A 19,781-nucleotide genomic window follows, 5' to 3' on the forward strand; every position below is an offset into this window, starting at 1 on the left:
AAGGCCCACTCTGTCCTCATCTCCCCCCTATCCCGACCCCTCTGACTGTCGAGTCTTGACGAATTCTTAAGGCCAGATGTTCAATAGCAATTGCAAACAACAGGAGGGAGAGAGAGCAACCCTGCCTCGTGCCCCTCTGCAGAGAAAAAGAGGGGGGGGGCCGTGCTATTAACTAAAATATTGGCTCTAGGATTTTTGTATATTATCCGGATCCATTGTAGGAACCTAGGACCGAAACCAAACTTTCCTAGTGCTCTCATCAGGTACGGCCACTCCAGCGAATCGAAGGCTTTGGCCATATCTAATGAAGCCATCGCCCACTGTCTCTCATGTTGGGTTCCAATTTGGGCTATGATTTGCGCTCTGCGAATGTTATTGGAGGTTGATCTACCAGGTATAAACCCAGTTTGATCGCAGTGCATCAAGCTAGTTATTATTGTATTCAAACTATTGGCCAATATTTTTGTCAGGATTTTGTAGTCCAAGTTAAGTAAGGATATTGGCCGGTAGGAGGCACAATTCATCGGGTCCTTGTCCGGTTTAAGAATCACTACTATGGACACTTCATACAGGGAGTCCGGAAGTCTGCCCATATGCCATGCCTCCCTGAACATCTCTTTCAATTGAGGCCCTAGGATATCAACATACCTGGAATATACCTCCAACGGTAACCCGTCAGAACCTGGAGACTTCCCATTCGCCAGTCCATTAATTGCATCCCGTATCTCTTCTAGAGTTATATCCCCCTTGATTAAGTTGCTGTCCTCCATCAAGAGTATTGGACAGGCTATCTCATATAAATAGTGTTCAAGTTATGCCTTCAGCGTTTCCCATAGAAGCAGAGCATCCGTGTCAGTGTTGTGCACCTCAAGAAAAATTTGTAACTGGCCCGGGACCCTATCTTGTTCTTTTAATAGGGTAAGCCAAAATAGATGTATCCTTGTTTTTAATCGAGGACTCAACCCCTGCAAGACATTGAACTGCTCTATCAGGGGTGCGTGGTCAGACTTTGAGGGGCATATGAAATAGTGGACAACTCCAGGTAAGCATTAGGGGACCCAAAGATGTAGTCAATCCTGGACAAAGCCCCATGAGAGGGAGTAAAACAAGAATATTCCAATACATCCAGATGTTTCTCCCTCCAGAAATCTAACCATCCCACCTCCCCGGTCCAAGCCAACAGCAAAGTGGGAGGGCTGTGAGCCGAGGAAGTCGGATGGGCACAAAAGCGATCCCTCCGGGGATCCATGACCATGTTAATATCCCCTACACATAATAGTTTTGCTTGCGGGTACTGAGCTGCAAATATGGTTGCAGAAGTGTCAAGTCAGCAGGAGGGGGGACAGTAAATGCTCAGAATTACAAATGGAGTAACATTCACATGTGCATAAACAAAAACGTACTTTCCCTCCGGGTCACTCTCAATCATATGTAACTCCCATCTAACAGAGTGGTTGATTAACAAATACACTCCCCTGGAATGTGAGGTACCGTACGAGTGATATGCACATTGAACCCACAACTTTTGTAATCTACCGGCAGTGTCAGCCATTAAGTGAGTCTCCTGCAAACTGAGTATGTGAGGGGCATACCTGCAGACGTGTGCAAAAACGGACATTCTCTTACCCGTGTCTCCTAGCCCCCTCACATTCCAGGCATTATCACTAGGGTGGCCATATCAATCGTATCTCATATCTGAATGCGAGTCTGCACTTCTGCTGCAATTTCGAATAGTTCCCTCCCACCGAATTATCCCCCAGAAATACATATCTACCTGCAGTTAATGATCCACCACATAATGCCCAAACAAAGTATACAAGGTTGAGGCAAAACAAAACATGCCATAACCGAACATTGAAATAGAATGCATATCGTCCAATGCGGGAAGGTGACTTCCCTGTGGCTACAGCGTCAGGGACCTGCATGTTACAAGGTGGTAAATAAAGACAGGACACTTTTAATGGGGAATTTATTTTTACATTCAGCATTTCATCTGACAGTTTATTTTCCCTTAGTGAATACATTGGAGAAAAAAATATTTAACAGCTTTGCTTTCTCCTCGTCGCTCTCTGCAACTCCCCCCTCATTACTGTTTAAAGGGCCGACACCTTCAGATTAATACTTTATATAATTGAAGAACATTTTAGGGTTAGATTTACTCTCTTTGGCAATTAATCTCTCGGTCTGTAGTTTGGCCGCTTTTATTTGTTTTTTAGTGCTTCCTCGCACCCTCCTGTTTTAGTGATTTATATGCTTTCTATTTGTCATTTATTGCTTTCTTTACAGTTATATTTATCCACATTGTTTTCTTTTTGTTCCTTAACCTTTTATTCCCATACAGTATGTACCTCTCACAATGAGATTTTAGGATGATTTTAAAGATATCCCTTTTTGTGGCTGTATTTTTATTTTTGAGGACTTTGTCCCAGTTAGTTAGGCCTATGGCCTCTCTTAGCTTTTTTGAAGTTTGGTATTTTTGTTCCTTCCCGTAGAAATGCTCTTTTGAATGATAATTCAAAGGTTATTACTTTATGGTCACTATTTCCCAGGTGTCCCCCAACCTGCACGTCTGTTTTTCTGTCAGGCCAATTGGTTAATACTAAGTCCAATATGGCTGTCCCTCTAGTCGGGTCCTGAACCAGTTGGGAGAGGTAAATGTCTTTGGATATTGCCAAGAACCTGCTTCCTTTATGGGATGTCCAGCTTTCAGTTTCCCAGTCTATATCTGGTTAGTTGAAGTCCCCCATAATAACCACCTCATTATGATTTGCTGCCTTGTCTATTTCGTTTAGTAGTAGATTTTCTGTGGACTCTGGAATATTAGGTGGTGATATTAGTGAGTAAAATAAAGTAATAAGTAATATTATTACATGGCCCTGTACATATGAAAAGGGGGTGCACATACATAATGCAGACAAGTGCACTGAGCATGAACAAGACAAGTTACAAACTGGTACAGAAGAAGAGAGGACTTTGTCCGCGAGGGCTTACAATCTACGAGGTATGGAGGAAGGAAAAGGTAGGTGAGGGTAAAGATAGTCATGGAGGTATAGCAGCAGCAGGGCCACTGGTTGTAGGCTTGTTTGAAGGGGTGGGTTTTTAGGTTTCTTTTGAGGGATTTTACTGTAGGTGAGAGTCTGATATATTGGGGTAGAGAGTTCCAATGTATAGGGGAAGCGCAGAAGAAAACTTGGAGGCGATTGTGGGAAGAGGGTATAAGAGGAAAGGAGAGAAAAAGGTCTTTTGGGGATTGGAGATTATGTGTGGGGATGTATCAGGAAAGTAGCTCAGAGATGCATGGAGGAGACAGGTTGTGGACGGCTTACATATTTGTTAGAATTTTAAACTGAATTTGATGGGCAATGGGGAGCCAGTGAAGGGATTTGCAGAGGAAAGAGGCAGAGGGGTAATGAGATGAGAGGTGGATAAGTCGTGCAGCACAGTTGAGGATAGATTGGAGGGGTGTGAGAGTGCTAGATGGAGGGCCACAGAGGAGAATGTTGCAGTAGTCTAGGCGAGAAATGATGAGGGCATATACAAGTATTTTCGCAGACTTAAAGTTGAGGAAAGCGCGAATGCAGGAGATGTTTTTGAGTTGGAGGCGGCAGGTGGTGGAAAGTGCTTGAATGTGCGGTCTGAAGGAGAGGGCTAAATCCAAGGTCACTCCAAGGCAGTGGACTTGGTTGACTGGGCAGAGTGTGCAGCCATTGATCGTGATAGTTTGGTCTATTGGGGGGGTTGAACAAGATGGAGGAAATATGATAAATTGTGTTTTATTCATGTTACATTTTAGAAAGCGAGAGGAGAAGAAGGAGGATATGAAATATAGGCATTGTGGGATTCTGGAGAGTAAGGTAGTGATGTCTGGACCAGAGAGGTAGATTTGTGTGTCGTCAGCTTAAAAGTGATACTGAAAATCATGGGACTCTATGATAAGATAGATAGAGAAGAGAAAAGCAGTGGTCCTAGGACAGAGCCTTGCAGGACACCAACAGAGAGGAAATGAGACAAAGTGGTGTGAGAGTGGGAGACGCTATATGTCTGGCCTGTGAGGTATGAGGTGATCCAGGAGAGGGCCAGGTCGGTGATGCCTAGAGATGAGAGAATTTTTAACAGAAGGGAGTGGTCAACGGTGTCAAAGGCAGAGGACAGGTGAAGGAGGAGGATAAAGTAATGTTTTTTGGTTTTGGCTGTTAGCAGGTCGTTGGTGACTTTGGTAAGGCCAGTTTCAGTTGAGTGGTGGGGTCGGAAGCCAGATTGTAGTCGGTCAAAGAGGGAGCAGGAGGAGAGTTGAGAGGACAGTTTAGAATGGAAATATTGTTCAAATTGCTTTGAGGCATATAGAAGAAGTGATATGGGGCAAGAACTGGAGAAAGAAGATGGATCAAGTGAATGTTTTTTGAGGATGGGTGAAATGTTAGCATGTTTAAAACTAGAGGGGAAGACACCAGAGGTTAGTGATAGGTTGAATAGATGAGTTAGGGCTGGGATAAAAACTGAGGTGAGTTTGGGGATGGGTGGAAAGTTGTTCTTCTGTAATGGTGGAGAAGAAGGTTTTGGGAGAAGAGGACTGAGTAGTTGTGTAGAGAGTCTGTGGGGAGTGTGCAATGAAGCTTTCTCTAATGTTGACCATCTTTTGTTTGATGTATGTGAAAAAGTCCTCAGCTGAGATGAGAGGTGAAGGTGGGGGCGCTGTGGGATGGAGAAGAGAGTTAAAAGTGTTAAAAATGAGTTTAGGGTTGTGGGAGAGGGAAGATATGAGAAATGAGCAGTAGGCCTATTTTGCATCAGCGAGTGAGGACTTGAAAATGAGAAGGGATTGCTTATATGTGGTAAAGTGATCCTTAGAATGGGATTTCTTTCATCGACGCTCAGCAGCAGTGGAAGCTTGTCTGAGCTTTTTGGTCAGGCTGGTGTGCCAGGGTTGTCTGTTGATTTTTGGGGTTTTGATGTGTGTGAGGGAGGCAACAGAATCCAGACCTGTACTTATTGTGGTGTTATACAGAGTGGTGGCAGCATCTGCGTCCTGGAGGGAACAAATGGTAGAGAGTGGCAGAAGAGAGTCAGAAAGCAAGTGGAAGATATATTCGATAGGAGTAACAAAATATGCAAAACCTCAATTCCATCAAATCCCCAGTTAGCCTTACTAAGTCTACCACCGTCTGATTCTACATCAATAATTCCTCCATTATTCCTCACCCTGCTCATGGCCGCACGCCTCCTTTTACCTTGTTTTTGGCTCACAGCTGAACTCCCGTCCCCTGATTTATGGAGGGAAAAGATTGATACAATATATAGATTCGATGAACTGGCGGCTGCTGAAGCGCGCAATTACAAAAAATTTAACAGTAGATGGGATAACTGGGTGAAATGCAGTCACTCCAAACACGGGCAAGCTACCTCTGCCAAATAGCCGACTTTTCCCAACAGAAATACACACAGTAACCTCCAATCAGTAAAGAGCAGTATTATATATACCTACCTAACTGTCATCTATTCAATATGTGAAATAAGTAAGGGTATGCAAATATATTCTTATGTTCTCATGTCAGATTCCAAGAGAAACTAGTGTTTCAGATTTTATCTAATAGCTAACACGTGTCCAAGTTACAGTTTCACCTCTGTTACTGTTTATATCAATCATTTACCTTGTACAATTTAGTATTGACTATGTACGATTCCTGCTTCTCTCATGATTGTACAATTACAAATAAAAAAAAAAAAAAAAAAAAAAAAAAAGCAAGTGGAAGTCAAGATGTTTAAAGTTCCTGCGGGGTGTGCTAGTGTGTGGACCGGGGGAGCAGTAGAAGAGACCAGTGAGGAGAAGGTGAGTAGGTTGTGGTCCGATAGGGGGAGAGGCAAATTAGAAAGGTTAGATAGGGAGCAGAGGAGGGTAAAAATAAGATCCAGAGTGTGACCATCTCTGTGGGTGGGAGAAGAGGACCACGGAGGAGGAGGTTGGAGTGGTAGAAGCTTGGAGGCATCTGAATGGCAAGTGTCAATGGGGATGTTGAAGTCACCCATGATGATAGTGGGGATGTCCGCAGAAAGAAAGTGTAGGAGCCAGGTGTTGAAGTGGTCAAAAAATATCGTGGCTGGGCCTGGGAAGCAGTAAATGACAGCTACTTGGAGGTTGAAGGGACAGTAGATGCAAACAAAGTGTACTTCAGATGAAGTGAGCTTAATGGAGGAAGACAGAGGAGTTGGGCTGTAGGAGCAGTTGTCTGTTAGGAGAAGACCAACTTCTCCACCATGGTGGGTGTGAGTGAAATTAAATCCGCTATAGGAGAGAGCAGAGACCATGTAGCTGGGTAAGTCTGACATTGATCGTCTGACTGATGTCAATGTAGGCAGCCAGTTATCATTCACCATTGAGAGCGGGGGAGTGCTCCACTCTGGAACAAGTGGCCCTGGCCCCCCATCTCTCTTAGGCCTCTTTCACACTACAGTATGTTGCATTCAGTGTTTTGCGTTCCGTTTTTCACGGATCCGTTGTTCCGTTTTTTGCTTCCGTTGTGGTTCCGTTTCCGTTCCGTTGTTCCGTTCCGTTTTTCCGTATGGCAAATACAGTATACAGTAATTTCATATTAAAAATTGGGCTGGGCATAACATTTTCAATTGATGGTTCCGCAAAAAACGGAACGGATACGGAAGACATACGGATGCATTTCCGTATGTGTTCCGTTTTTTTTGCGGCCCCATTGACTTGAATGGAGCCACGGACTGTGATTCTCGGCCAAATATAGGACATGTTCTATCTTTTCAACGGAACGGAAAAACGGAAATACGGAAACGGAATGCATACGGAACACATTCTGTTTTTTTGCGGAACCATTGAAATGAATGGTTCCGTATACGGACCGTATACGGAACGCAAAAAACGAACCGTATACGGAACGCAAAAAACTGTAGTGTGAAAGAGGCCTTAGTGAGACAGTTGCCCAAATACAAAAAAAAGGGTTTACCTCCATGAGACAGTAACGCTTTATAATACAACTTCTGCTGCTGTTATACAAACAGTCATTTCCTTAAAGGGGTTGGCCCATGAAAAATATTCTACAGTTTTCAAACCAGCACCTGGATCTAAATAATTTTGTAATTCCATGTAATTAAATATTTAGCATAGCCAATTAGTAATTCAATAAAATGTATAGCACCAACTGCAGTTTTTTAAAATTATTATTTCTTTGTCCCGCTTACTGATATGGCCGCACATGCTCAGTTTCATCCTTCAACTGCCTCCTGAGTTGTGATAGGGAGAAGATGGACACACCCCCTTAGCTGGAGCAGAAAAGACACGCCCCCTGTGCTGTCAGCTTGATATAAATCTAGCAGAACAATGAATGGGGAGATCTCTGGATCCATGTGAGGTACAGGACAGGTTCTAGCTTTGTTAGAAAGAGATTGTCATGTTCTATATGATTTTCATTTTTTTTATAAGTCATAGGATAATCCCTTTAAAGGGAACACGTAATTAGAAAATGGCCTACTGTTTAAAGCAGAAACCTCCGGCACTCCAGCTGTTCTGAAATTATAACTCCCTGAGTGCTGTGGGAGTTAGAAGAACAAGCGAGTATGTTTGCATGCTGGGAGTTGTAGTTTCACAGCAGCTGGAGTGCCAAAGGCTGCTGATCCCTGGTTTAAAGGGATTGACCAGGATTAGAAAAACATTGCTGCCTTCTTCCAGAAACAGTGTGTCACAACCAGACATCTGAGAAGCTCTGACAGATGCCTTTCAGAACCTCCTCCTTGAGCTTTCTTTGTTTTGGTTTTCAGTTCCTCATCTCGTTAGCCTCTCTCAGCTGTCTTGTAGTTGGACTGATTGCATCCCTTTAAATTCCTCCCCATAATGCATTAGTGTGCGGTTTATACAACTTCCTGGAGTGTGTGTGCATGCTGATCCTATTTCCCAGTCTTTTACAAGATAAGTGCTGTACATTCATTTGTGATTTTCTGTTTGCTGGATCCCAGGTGACCCTGACTCCCTCCGTGTCTAGTGTAGGGAGCCGGTGGTCGTGTCCCCTTACTATTGTAGGGTGTTCAGGTGTTATATAGTCGAGGTACGAGGATATGCGATCATCCACCATTGGGGTGTTTGCATAGGCTGAGCAGTCAGGGAGAGTGCCAGGTCTTATGCAGGGGTCTCCCTTTTGTTCCTTAGCTTTGGATCCAGTGAGTCATATATTCATTTTGCATTGTCTTGTTTCCTGTACACCTTCCGTGACATTATAAACCGTCAAAACCGTCTCAAGCATGGATCCGGTTTCACTTTTGACTGAACGCTTTCAGGGTCTTTCATTGGAGGTAGCTGATCTCCGTAAGACTCTTTCTCAGTTTCTAGTGACCGGTTCAGCTTGCGTTCATGGAGTTTGTTCTGAGCCTAAGATCTCGCTCCCGGATACGTTCTCTGGGGGTAGTGAGAATTTTGTGTGTTTCAGAGAGGCTTGCAAACTCCATTTTCGCCTTCTTCCCCATTCCTCTGGTGATGAGGAACGGAGGGTGGGGATCATTATATCACTGCTCAGGGGTAACGCTCAGTCGTGGGCCTTTTCGCTGCCGGTGGGGGCACGGCCCCTCCGTTCAGTGGATGAATTCTTTTTAGCCCTGGGTCAGATATATGATGATCCAGATCGTGTTGCTTTGGCTCAGTCTAGACTACGTCTGTTAAGTCAGGTTAAACAATCCGCAGAGATATACTGCTCAGAATTTCGGAGATGGGCATCTGATACTGGTTGGAATGATGCTGCACTCCGAAGTCAATTTTGCCATAGTCTTTCAGAGGGATTGATAGATGCATTTGCCTTTCATGAGAGGCCTTTCTCCTTGGACTCTGCTATGTCTCAGGCCGTTCGTATTGACAGGCGTCTTAGAGAGAGAGGAGAGATCTCTCCTTCCTGTCATACTCAGTCCCAGGACAGTGCAGCGGTCTCATTCTGTGCGCAGGGGTCTCAGTCGCTGTCAGCCCCTTCTGAGCAGGAGCCCATGCAGCTGGGGTTGATTGCCTCTGACAATAGAAGATTCAGCCCGCATGGGAAGGTTTGTTTTTGTTGTGGAGGTATAAATCATTTGGCAAATGTTTGTCTCTCTAGGAGATTCAGGCAGTTTTCTGGGAGCAATAAAGAAACAAAAAGGAAAAAATCTTTTAAAAATGTTCCACCTGTTACTATTCGCAGGGTTGAGGCGGAAATTGAAGGTTTTCCGTTTGCTTGTAGTTCCCGTTTTGTCCTGCCTGCCAGGGTGGCGCTAGAGAGCAAGAACATTTTTTGTGAGATTTTTGTAGATAGTGGAGCAGCTGTCTATCTCATTGATAATCATTTTGCGATGACTCATGGTTTCCAGGTATGCACTTTGGGAAAGGATATTCCTGTTTTTGCTATTGATTCCGCTCCACTTTCTCAGAAATCATTAAAGGGCATAGTTCACAATATTAGTTTAATTGTGAGTGATGCTCATGTTGAGGACGTGTCATGTTTCGTCCTTAGCGGATTACCTACTCCTCTTGTGTTGGGGCTACCCTGGCTCACTAAACATAACCCCACCATTGATTGGCAAGCGAGGCAAATAAATATTTGGAGTAACTTTTGCAGAGAGAATTGCCTCACGACATCTGTTTCTGAGGTTTCTACTAAGATTGTACCACATTTTCTCTCAGAATTTTATGATCTCTTCTCTGAGAGTGGAGTTCAGGATTTGCCCCCGCACAGGGAGTACGATTGCCCTATTAATCTCATCCCAGGCGCCAAGCTGCCTAAATCTCGTTTATACAATCTTTCCCAACCTGAAAGGGTCGCTATGCGTGTTTATATCTCTGAGAGTCTGAGAAAAGGACACATACGACCCTCAAAGTCACCTGTTGCCGCTGGTTTTTTCTTTGTTAAGAAAAAAGATGGTTCTTTAAGACCTTGTCTGGATTTCAGGGAGCTGAACAGTATCACTATTCTTGACCCTTATCCGCTTCCTCTGATCCCGGACCTGTTTAACCAGATTGTTGGGGCTAAAGTCTTTTCCAAATTAGATCTAAGAGGGGCATACAACCTGGTCAGGGTCAGAGAAGGAGACGAATGGAAGACGGCCTTCAATACCCCTGAGGGCCATTTTGAGAATTTGGTTATGCCTTTTGGTTTGATGAATGCCCCAGCCGTTTTTCAGCATTTCGTGAACAGCATTTTTTATCATTTAATGGGAAAATTTGTATTAGTGTATTTGGATGACATTTTGATTTTTTCTCATGATTTCAAAACTCATAAGGAACACTTACGTCAGGTCTTGCTCATCCTGCGGGAGAATAAATTATACGCGAAACTGGAAAAATGTGTGTTTGCGGTTCCAGAAATTCAATTTCTGGGGTTTCTTCTCTCCGCTTCTGGTTTTTGTATGGACCCCGAGAAGGTCCGCGCTGTGCTTGAGTGGGAGCTTCCTGAGAATCAGAAGGCGCTGATGCGTTTTTTGGGCTTTGCCAATTATTACAGGAAGTATATTTTGAATTATTCCTCTGTTAATAAACAACTCACTGATATGACCAGAAAGGGGGTAGATTTTTCTTCCTGGTCGGTAGAGGCGCGTAAGGCTTTTTCTAAAATCAAGGAGAGTTTTGCTTCCGCTCCCATCTTGGTACAACCTGATATTTCTCTACCCTTCATAGTTGAGGTTGATGCTTCTGAGGTGGGTGTGGGTGCGGTCTTGTCTCAGGGTTCCTCTCCTGCCAAATGGCGACCGTGTGCCTTTTTCTCGAAGAAACTCTCCCCCGCAGAGAGAAATTACGATGTGGGAGATAGGGAGTTGTTGGCCATCAAGTTGGCTTTTGAGGAATGGCGCCATTGGCTAGAGGGAGCCAGACACCCTATTACCGTGTTTACTGACCATAAAAATCTGGCCTACTTGGAGTCATCCAAGCGTCTCAACCCGAGACAGGCCAGATGGTCTTTGTTCTTTTCAAGGTTTAATTTTGTGGTCACGTTCCGCCCTGGGGTTAAGAATGTGAAGGCAGATGCCCTGTCACGTTGTTTTCCGGGAGGTGGGAATTTTGAAGACCCGGGTCCCATTTTGGCAGAAGATGTGGTGGTCTCTGCTCTTTTTCCTGAATTGTAGGCAGAGGTGCAGGCAGCCCAGTCAGAGGCTCCTGATCTTTGTCCTCCTGGGAGGTTGTTTGTGCCTCTCGCTTTAAGACACAAGATTTTTAAGGAACACCACAATACGGTCCTTGCTGGGCACCTGGGGGCAAGAGCCACAGTGGATCTCATCGCTCGGAGATTCTGGTGGCCTGCGCTTCGTAAGTCGGTTGAGGGTTTTGTGGCAGCCTGCGAGACTTGCGCTCGTACCAAAGTCCCTCTTTCACGGCCATCAAGTCCTCTCCTTCCCTTACCCATTCCTTCCCGTCCTTGGACACATCTGTCCATGGACTTCATAACGGACCTGCCTCGTTCCTCGGGGAAGACTGTGATTCTGGTGGTGGTGGACCGTTTTAGCAAAATGGTGCATTTCATCCCTTTTCCTGGTTTGCCCAATGCTAAGACCCTGGCGCAGGCATTTATTGATCACATTGTCAAATTGCACGGTATTCCTTCAGACATAGTCTCTGATAGGGGCACGCAGTTTGTTTCCAGATTCTGGAAGGCTTTCTGTTCTCGCTTGGGGGTTCGGTTGTCATTCTCTTCTGCTTTCCACCCGCAGTCGAATGGCCAGACAGAGCGCGTCAATCAGAATCTGGAGACATATCTGCGCTGTTTTGCGGCGGAGAATCAGGAGGATTGGTGTTCTTTTTTGTCCCTTGCTGAGTTTGCTTTAAATAACCGTCGTCAGGAGTCCTCTGATAAGTCACCATTTTTTGGTGCATATGGGTTTCATCCACAGTTTGGGACTTTCTCGGGAGAGGGGTCTTCTAGTTTACCTGATGAGGACAGATTCTCCTCGTCTTTGTCATCTATTTGGCAAAAGATTCAGGATAATCTAAAGAGCATGAGTGAGGGATATAAGCGTGTGGCAGATAAGAGACGTGTGCCTGGTCCGGACCTGAATGTTGGTGATCTGGTGTGGTTGTCTACCAAGAATATCAAATTGAAGGTTCCCTCCTGGAAGTTGGGTCCTAAGTTTATTGGGCCTTACAAAATCCTGTCTGTCGTCAATCCTGTTGCCTACCGTCTTGATCTTCCTCAGACTTGGAAGATCCCTAATGTTTTTCATAAGTCCTTATTAAAACCTTATGTTCAACCCATTGTACCCTCGCCTTTGCCTCCTCCTCCGATTATGGTTGATGGGAATCTTGAATTTCAGGTCTCTAGGATTGTGGATTCTCGTGTTGTCCGTGGTTCTCTCCAGTACCTCGTTCATTGGGAGGGTTATGGTCCTGAGGAGAGGATGTGGGTCCCAGTGATGGACATTAAGGCCACTCGTCTCATCAGGGCTTTCCATAGGTCCCATCCTGAGAAGGTGGGCTCTGAGTGTCCGGAGTCCACTCGTAGAGGGAGGGGTACTGTCACAACCAGACATCTGAGAAGCTCTGACAGATGCCTTTCAGAACCTCCTCCTTGAGCTTTCTTTGTTTTGGTTTTCAGTTCCTCATCTCGTTGGCCTCTCTCAGCTGTCTAGTAGTTGGACTGATTGCATCCCTTTAAATTCCTCCCCATAATGCATTAGTGTGCGGTTTATACAATTTCCTGGAGTGTGTGTGCATGCTGATCCTATTTCCCAGTCTTCTACAAGATAAGTGCTGTACATTCATTTGTGATTTTCTGTTTGCTGGATCCCAGGTGACCCTGACTCCCTCCGTGTCTAGTGTAGGGAGCCGGTGGTCGTGTCCCTTCACTATTGTAGGGTGTTCAGGTGTTATATAATCAAGGTACGAGGATATGCGATCATCCACCATTGGGGTGTTCGCATTGGCTGAGCAGTCAGGGAGAGTGCCAGGTCTTATGCAGGGGTCTCCCTTTTGTTCCTTAGCTTTGGATCCAGTGAGTCATATATTCATTTTGCATTGTCTTGTTTCCTGTACACCTTCCGTGACACAGTGCCCCATTTATCCACAGGTTGTGTCTGTTATTGCAGCTCAGTTCCACTGAAGTGAATTTGACTGAGATGAAATACCACACACAAACCATGGACAGGTGTGGCACTATTTTGGGGGGAAAAAGCTGTAATATTTTACTAATTCCAAACAATTGTTAGTAAATTATTTAGCTTTCCATGTCACTATCTATATTTTAAATTAGAGGCTAAGCCTAGAAATATGCTGATACTGTTCTGAATAGATCACTTTTCAGCAGTCATCTCATTATCATTACAGACAGGGTTACAATGACAGATAACACCTCTATATAGATAACTCAGGACCTGTCATTAACAGTAGGTGACAGTCAGAGCTTATCTACTCCCCCTACCTGCAGAGTGACCTCTGCAAAGGTCAAAGAGCATGCCCACAATACTCTCTTATAGAAGCCATCAAACATCTCATGTCTATCGGGCTTATGAGCTGTGTGGCTGCTGTAAAGCATAGCATATCTGTAAATGCTGCTAACAGCAACTCAGGCAAAATGGCCGCTCCCATAAACATGTTCAGAAAAAAATTACAATAAGAAAATAAAACATATTTGAAAAAAATATTTTATTACTATCTGGTTTCATTGGGAAAATACATGTAGGTGATACATTCCCTTTAACTCCCACAGACCAGAATGAGAGCGCGGCGCCCACCTCTCATCCCTCTCCATCCTCTCTGCCTGGATGTGGCAGCCTTTGGTCATCTCACCAAACAGGATAAGGTTTGAGGGCCACATCTGTCAGACATTTATGGCAGATCCTGTGGACTTTACTCTGCAAAACTGATATATTCTATTAGGGTGCTACTCTGGACGCGGCCACCAATCAGCTGATTGAGCGGGCTGTGGCGCTCTTGTAAACCCAATGTCCTCTTCATTGATTACACTCGTCCACAGTGCACAATGCTGTACTTTTAGCAGCGTCTTGGTATTGCATCTTTGTCCCCACAAACATATTATTGATGGACTATCCTAAGGACTGAGCATCAGTTTTTAAGAAAAGGACAAGTCTTTTATAGAAGCCAGACCAGGAGTGATCAACTGATTGTAATGGTGCTCACATATATTCTCTATCTCCACACTACAGTCTCTTTCCTTGTTTTAAACCTCCTTTATGTACATTTGCAGGTGGAATGACTTCTACAGTTTTCAGCAGTGGATGTGCTGCTGAATCTGAATGTAACTTCCAGGGAAATCTCGATGTGACTGAAGCTATAAAAAGGACGGCCAATACTTGCTGCTCTACTGACTACTGCATTCCTCCTGTTCCTCTTGTAAGTCGGTCACTTTGTGTTGATGACATTACGCAGATGATACTTGGTCATTCATGGTGGCTTACTGTTGGAAGTGAGAGAAGAGCTCCTCTCGCGAATCCAGTGGATTGGTAGTACATTAACAGTAGGTTTTATCTGTCCCCATACTATTGTGCTCTCAAATTGTAGTACACTATGCTGTAGATACTCCAATAATGACCAGATCACAGAAGGTCTGGCTATGCGGACTCTCAGTGGTCATCTGTTATCATTGCAAGAATTAAGACATATATATGACATGCACATGGTTAGCCATGCAATATGTTATTCTATGGGTTCTGCCAAGGCAAAAGCTTCTCCTCTAAGTAAATAAAAGTGACCCCCCCCCCCATCATCTAATATCCACATAACCTCAAAGGGGATATAGATAATGGTGATCGCTCATATTCAAAAAGATAACTTCCACCTACTTTCTCAGTGTCCTTATAACAATGCCTACTCAAATTGGCCAGGAAGGTGAGAAACATAAAGGGCTCCCAAAGGAAACAAAATCAGATGGGCCAAACCTGCCTGACTCTTGCTTTCCTGGAAGAGAGACATTCCTGCTTGAGCTCTTAGAATAAATGACCTGACATTGCATTACATGCCGACGTTACACACTACCCCTGGTTTATGCACATGTTGTATAGTGTTGAGCAAAGTTCTCTAAAATTCGATTCAGCTGCTTTAACAAATTTTTCCCAAAAATTTGCTACCTGACTAATTACTTCATCATGAAGCGATTTCTTTGTAAGTAGTGAGTGTAATGACCGGGAGCGGCGATTGCATCGTTCCCCGTCATTGTACCCGTCAGATGCAATGTTCATCGCTGATTGCGGCATTTGACTTTAATATTTAAGTCTATAATTGAAATAAATAAAATCATACTTACCTCATCCATTTTGAGCATGAAGAGCCCATCACCGCCATCTTGATTGAAGATCATCCACATCATACGTCGCTACATGGGGGATTTGGTGGGATCTTCAATCACGATGGCAGTGGTGGGCTCTTCATGCTCATAATAATGAGGTAAGTACAGTATGATTTTTTTGGGGATTTTTTTTTACCCAATTTCAGGGGAAATCGATTCGGTACCACTCACCACGAGGAAATTCAGCTTTGCAGTGAATCTAATGTTCACAGAAATTTGGATTGAAGTCCACTTCGTGCACTCTGATTCGCTCAACACTAGTTGCATCCATACAGCGCATTAGTTCAGTTTGATCACCCAGCACAACTTCTCCTTGTGCTTGCCGGCTGCAGCTCATCTGTACCTTTATAGCAGCATTGCTGGGTCTCTTAAATACATATTAGGCAGATCACTAACATATACTATCAATCATAGATAGGTGTTGGTCTCACCTTTTAGACCCACTCCCATCTCTAGAACGCACCCTCTGAAGTGAAGAAGAGCGCACAGTGCAAGCATGGTCTCTATTCACCTTTATGGAAGTGTTGGCTTGACTATTTCTGGCAGTTCCACAATGGTGAATGGAGAGGTGGCTGTCCATGCGTGGTGTGCTCTCCATTCGCTGCTATAGGATTTTTGAAAATAGCTGAGCTCACTTGCTTGGCTATTTTCAGAACTTCCATGGAAATGAATGGAGAACATGTAGCACGTTCTCCTTCACTTCAGGGCCCAGTTATGGAGAAAGGACAGGGTCCCAGAGGTAGGACAAGCACCTATCTGATATTGAGGGCATATCCTAGAAATATGCAATCAGTATCTGAGTTGGTGTAACCCTTTTGCTGATCCATCAATGCAGCACTAGCAGACAGTGATTGCAGTGCACTTGAATCTTCTCTGATTGGAGTTGTCTGTTTCTCAAATAAAGATCACAGTATCTTTTTTTTTGCAGTTCTATGTATGTACATGTGCACGAATATCCAACTTTAATTTACTTGGGCTGTAGATCCTGACATGAGTGAGACATTAGTCACATATACCACCCATACCACCACCACTGTAAGTAGCAGTAGTGGTAGAGTATAATCTCCAGCCCAGCTCAGCTGGACTCCCCTGCATAACGGAAACGGAACGGATCTGTTTTGCAGCCCATAGACTTTTATTATGACGGAGGCATTCCGTCATACAATTGTGTTATGGTCCATGGTAATGGAATCCATAACGCATTCAACTTTTACCAGTAAACAAAGCGTGAACAAATTTCAAAATATGAAATTCGCTCATCTCTTACAGGTAACCCTTGCAGCCAGCCGTCTGCCTTCTTCTCCACAGCTTCCATTCTTTGACTGTATACTGACCAACTGTTACTTTTGACATCAAAAGGTTCATGATCTTTTTTCTGATGCTGGAGAAAGTCCAACATCATAAATGTACCCCCCCTCGCCACCCCCCATCTCCTCCACTCCGATATATCCAACTTACCAGCTTTTGAATGCCAGACATCAAAGACAATCATAAAGGAGCCTGTTGGTTGTCCTGGCTTGTGAGCATTATCGCAACTACGACTGCTACAACACCGATAAGTCACGCCACAGATATTGTCCAATCAAACTATTTTTCAACTAGACCGGGCCAAGATGGTTTGGCATTTCTGTTTCCATTGTATATAATATCAGAGATGACTATAACATCCTGATTCTAATCCATGATTAGAATACTATATATGATACTTTATATACTGCAGCCATTATATATTACTATTTACTACTCTTTTCCACAACAGTATTATCCAGCAGTTCTGAGACCAATGGCCTGGTGTGTCCATCATGCGAGTCTGATTCTGTCTCCAAGTGTGACTCTTCAGCAACCGTAGCTTGTACTGGTAATAATACTAAAAGTCTTTTCCTGACAAGAAATACAACAGGTAAGTCTTCTTGAATCAATGATTTTAGGATTAATCATTATTATGTCTATTATTTTCTTAAATTAATTTAATTATTTGTCCATCTAGTTATTATTATTTTTTTCTCCCCCCAGATACAGAGATCCAACTCCTCTGTATAGACATCCTGTTTGCCTGCAGCCACCACTAGGGGGAGCTCACTGAGAATGTATCATTTTTTTTATAAAGGGGTTTCTGGGAGTTAAATATTGACATTGTATTAATAGAATAGGTCATCAATTGGTGAGGTTTACTGGCACCCCCACTTATCAGCTTTGGGCATGGGCGGACTGGGAACTTAAAGTAGCCCCGGAAAAAAAAAAAAAAACTTAAGCGTGGCCCCATGTTGTAGGCGGGCAACACAAGTAGGCAAGGTCAGTAGAGTTGAGCGAACACCTGGATGTTCGGGTTCGAGAAGTTCGGCCGAACATCCCGGAAATGTTCGGGTTCGGGATCCGAACCCGATCCGAACTTCGTCCCGAACCCGAACCCCATTGAAGTCAATGGGGACCCGAACTTTTCGGCACTAAAACGGCTGTAAAACAGCCCAGGAAAGGGCTAGAGGGCTGCAAAAGGCAGCAACATGTAGGTAAATCCCCTGCAAACAAATGTGGATAGGGAAATTAATTAAAATAAAAATTAAATAAATAAAAATTAACCAAAATCAATTGGAGAGAGGTTCCATAGCAGAGAATCTGGCTTCCCGTCACCCACTACTGGAACAGTCCATTCTCAGATATTTAGGCCCCGGCACCCAGGCAGAGGAGAGAGGTCCCGTAACAGACAATCTGGCTTCATGTCAGCAGAGAATCAGTCTTCATGTCATAGCAGAGAATCAGGCTTCACGTCACCCACCACTGTAATAGTCCATTTTCATAAATTTAGGCCCAGCACCCAGGCAGAGGAGAGAGGTCCCGTAACAGACAATCTGGCTTCATGTCAGCAGAGAATCAGTCTTCATATCATAGCAGAGAATCTGGCTTCCCGTTACCCACCACTGGAACAGTCCATTCTCAGATATTTAGGCCCCGGCACCCAGGCAGAGGAGAGAGGTCCCGTAACAGACAATCTGGCTTCATGTCAGCAGAGAATCAGTCTTCATATCATAGCAGAGAATCAGGCTTCACGTCAGCCACCACTGCAACAGTCCATTGTCATAAATTCAGGCCCAGCACCCAGGCAGAGGAGAGAGGTCCCGTAACAGACAATCTGGCTTCATGTCAGCAGAGAATCAGTCTGCATGTCATAGCAGAGAATGAGGCTTCACGTCACCCACCACTGCAACAGTCCATTTTCATAAATTTAGGCCCAGCACCCAGGCAGAGGAGAGAGGTCCCGTAACAGAGGATCTGGCTTCATGTCACCAGAGAATCAGTCTGCATGTCATAGCAGAGAATCAGGCTTCACGTCACCCACCACTGCAACAGTCCATTTTCATAAATTTAGGCCCAGCACCCAGGCAGAGGAGAGAGGTCCCGTAACAGAGGATCTGGCTTCATGTCACCAGAGAATCAGTCTGCATGTCATAGCAGAGAATCAGGCTTCACGTCAGCCACCACTGCAACAATCCATTGGCATATATTTAGGCCTAGCACACAGGCAGAGGAGAGAGGTCCCGTAACAGACAATCTGGCTTCATGTCAGCAGAGAATCAGTCTTCATATCATAGCAGAGAATCAGGCTTCACGTCAGCCACCAATGCAACAGTCCATTGTCAGATATTTAGGCCCAGCACCCAGGCAGAGGAGAGAGGTCCCGTAACAGAGGATCTGGCTTCATGTCACCAGAGAATCAGTCTGCATGTCATAGCAGAGAATCAGGCTTCACGTCAGCCACCACTGCAACAATCCATTGGCATATATTTAGGCCTAGCACACAGGCAGAGGAGAGAGGTCCCGTAACAGACAATCTGGCTTCATGTCAGCAGAGAATCAGTCTGCATGTCATAGCAGAGAATGAGGCTTCACGTCACCCACCACTGCAACAGTCCATTTTCATAAATTTAGGCCCAGCACCCAGGCAGAGGAGAGAGGTCCCGTAACAGAGGATCTGGCTTCATGTCACCAGAGAATCAGTCTGCATGTCATAGCAGAGAATCAGGCTTCACGTCAGCCACCACTGCAACAATCCATTGGCATATATTTAGGCCTAGCACACAGGCAGAGGAGAGAGGTCCCGTAACAGACAATCTGGCTTCATGTCAGCAGAGAATCAGTCTTCATATCATAGCAGAGAATCAGGCTTCACGTCAGCCACCAATGCAACAGTCCATTGTCAGATATTTAGGCCCAGCACCCAGGCAGAGGAGAGAGGTCCCGTAACAGAGGATCTGGCTTCATGTCAGCAGAGAATCAGTCTTCATGTCATAGCAGAGAATCAGGCTTCACGTCACCCACCACTGCAACAGTCCATTTTCATAAATTTAGGCCCAGCACCCAGGCAGAGGAGAGAGGTCCCGTAACAGAGGATCTGGCTTCATGTCACCAGAGAATCAGTCTGCATGTCATAGCAGAGAATCAGGCTTCACGTCACCCACCACTGCAACAGTCCATTGTCATAAATTCAGGCCCAGCACCCAGGCAGAGGAGAGAGGTCCCGTAACAGAC

At 44.6% G+C, this 19,781-nt stretch overlaps 1 long non-coding RNA gene across 1 annotated transcript in view; it reads left to right on the forward strand.

Annotated features, from left to right (window-relative positions):
- Positions 1-5,745: 5,745 nt before the first annotated feature.
- Positions 5,746-19,781, forward strand: part of LOC122926979 — a 67,542-nt gene continuing 53,506 nt past the window's right edge. Inside the window, exons 1-3 of the long non-coding RNA XR_006387740.1 lie at positions 5,746-5,827; positions 14,160-14,305; positions 17,017-17,157. This is a non-coding gene — a long non-coding RNA (uncharacterized LOC122926979). The remainder of the gene's footprint in view (positions 5,828-14,159; positions 14,306-17,016; positions 17,158-19,781) is intronic.

The sequence above is a fragment of the Bufo gargarizans genome, chromosome 2 (genome assembly GCF_014858855.1).
Source record: "Bufo gargarizans isolate SCDJY-AF-19 chromosome 2, ASM1485885v1, whole genome shotgun sequence".
Lineage (NCBI taxonomy): Eukaryota > Metazoa > Chordata > Amphibia > Anura > Bufonidae > Bufo > Bufo gargarizans.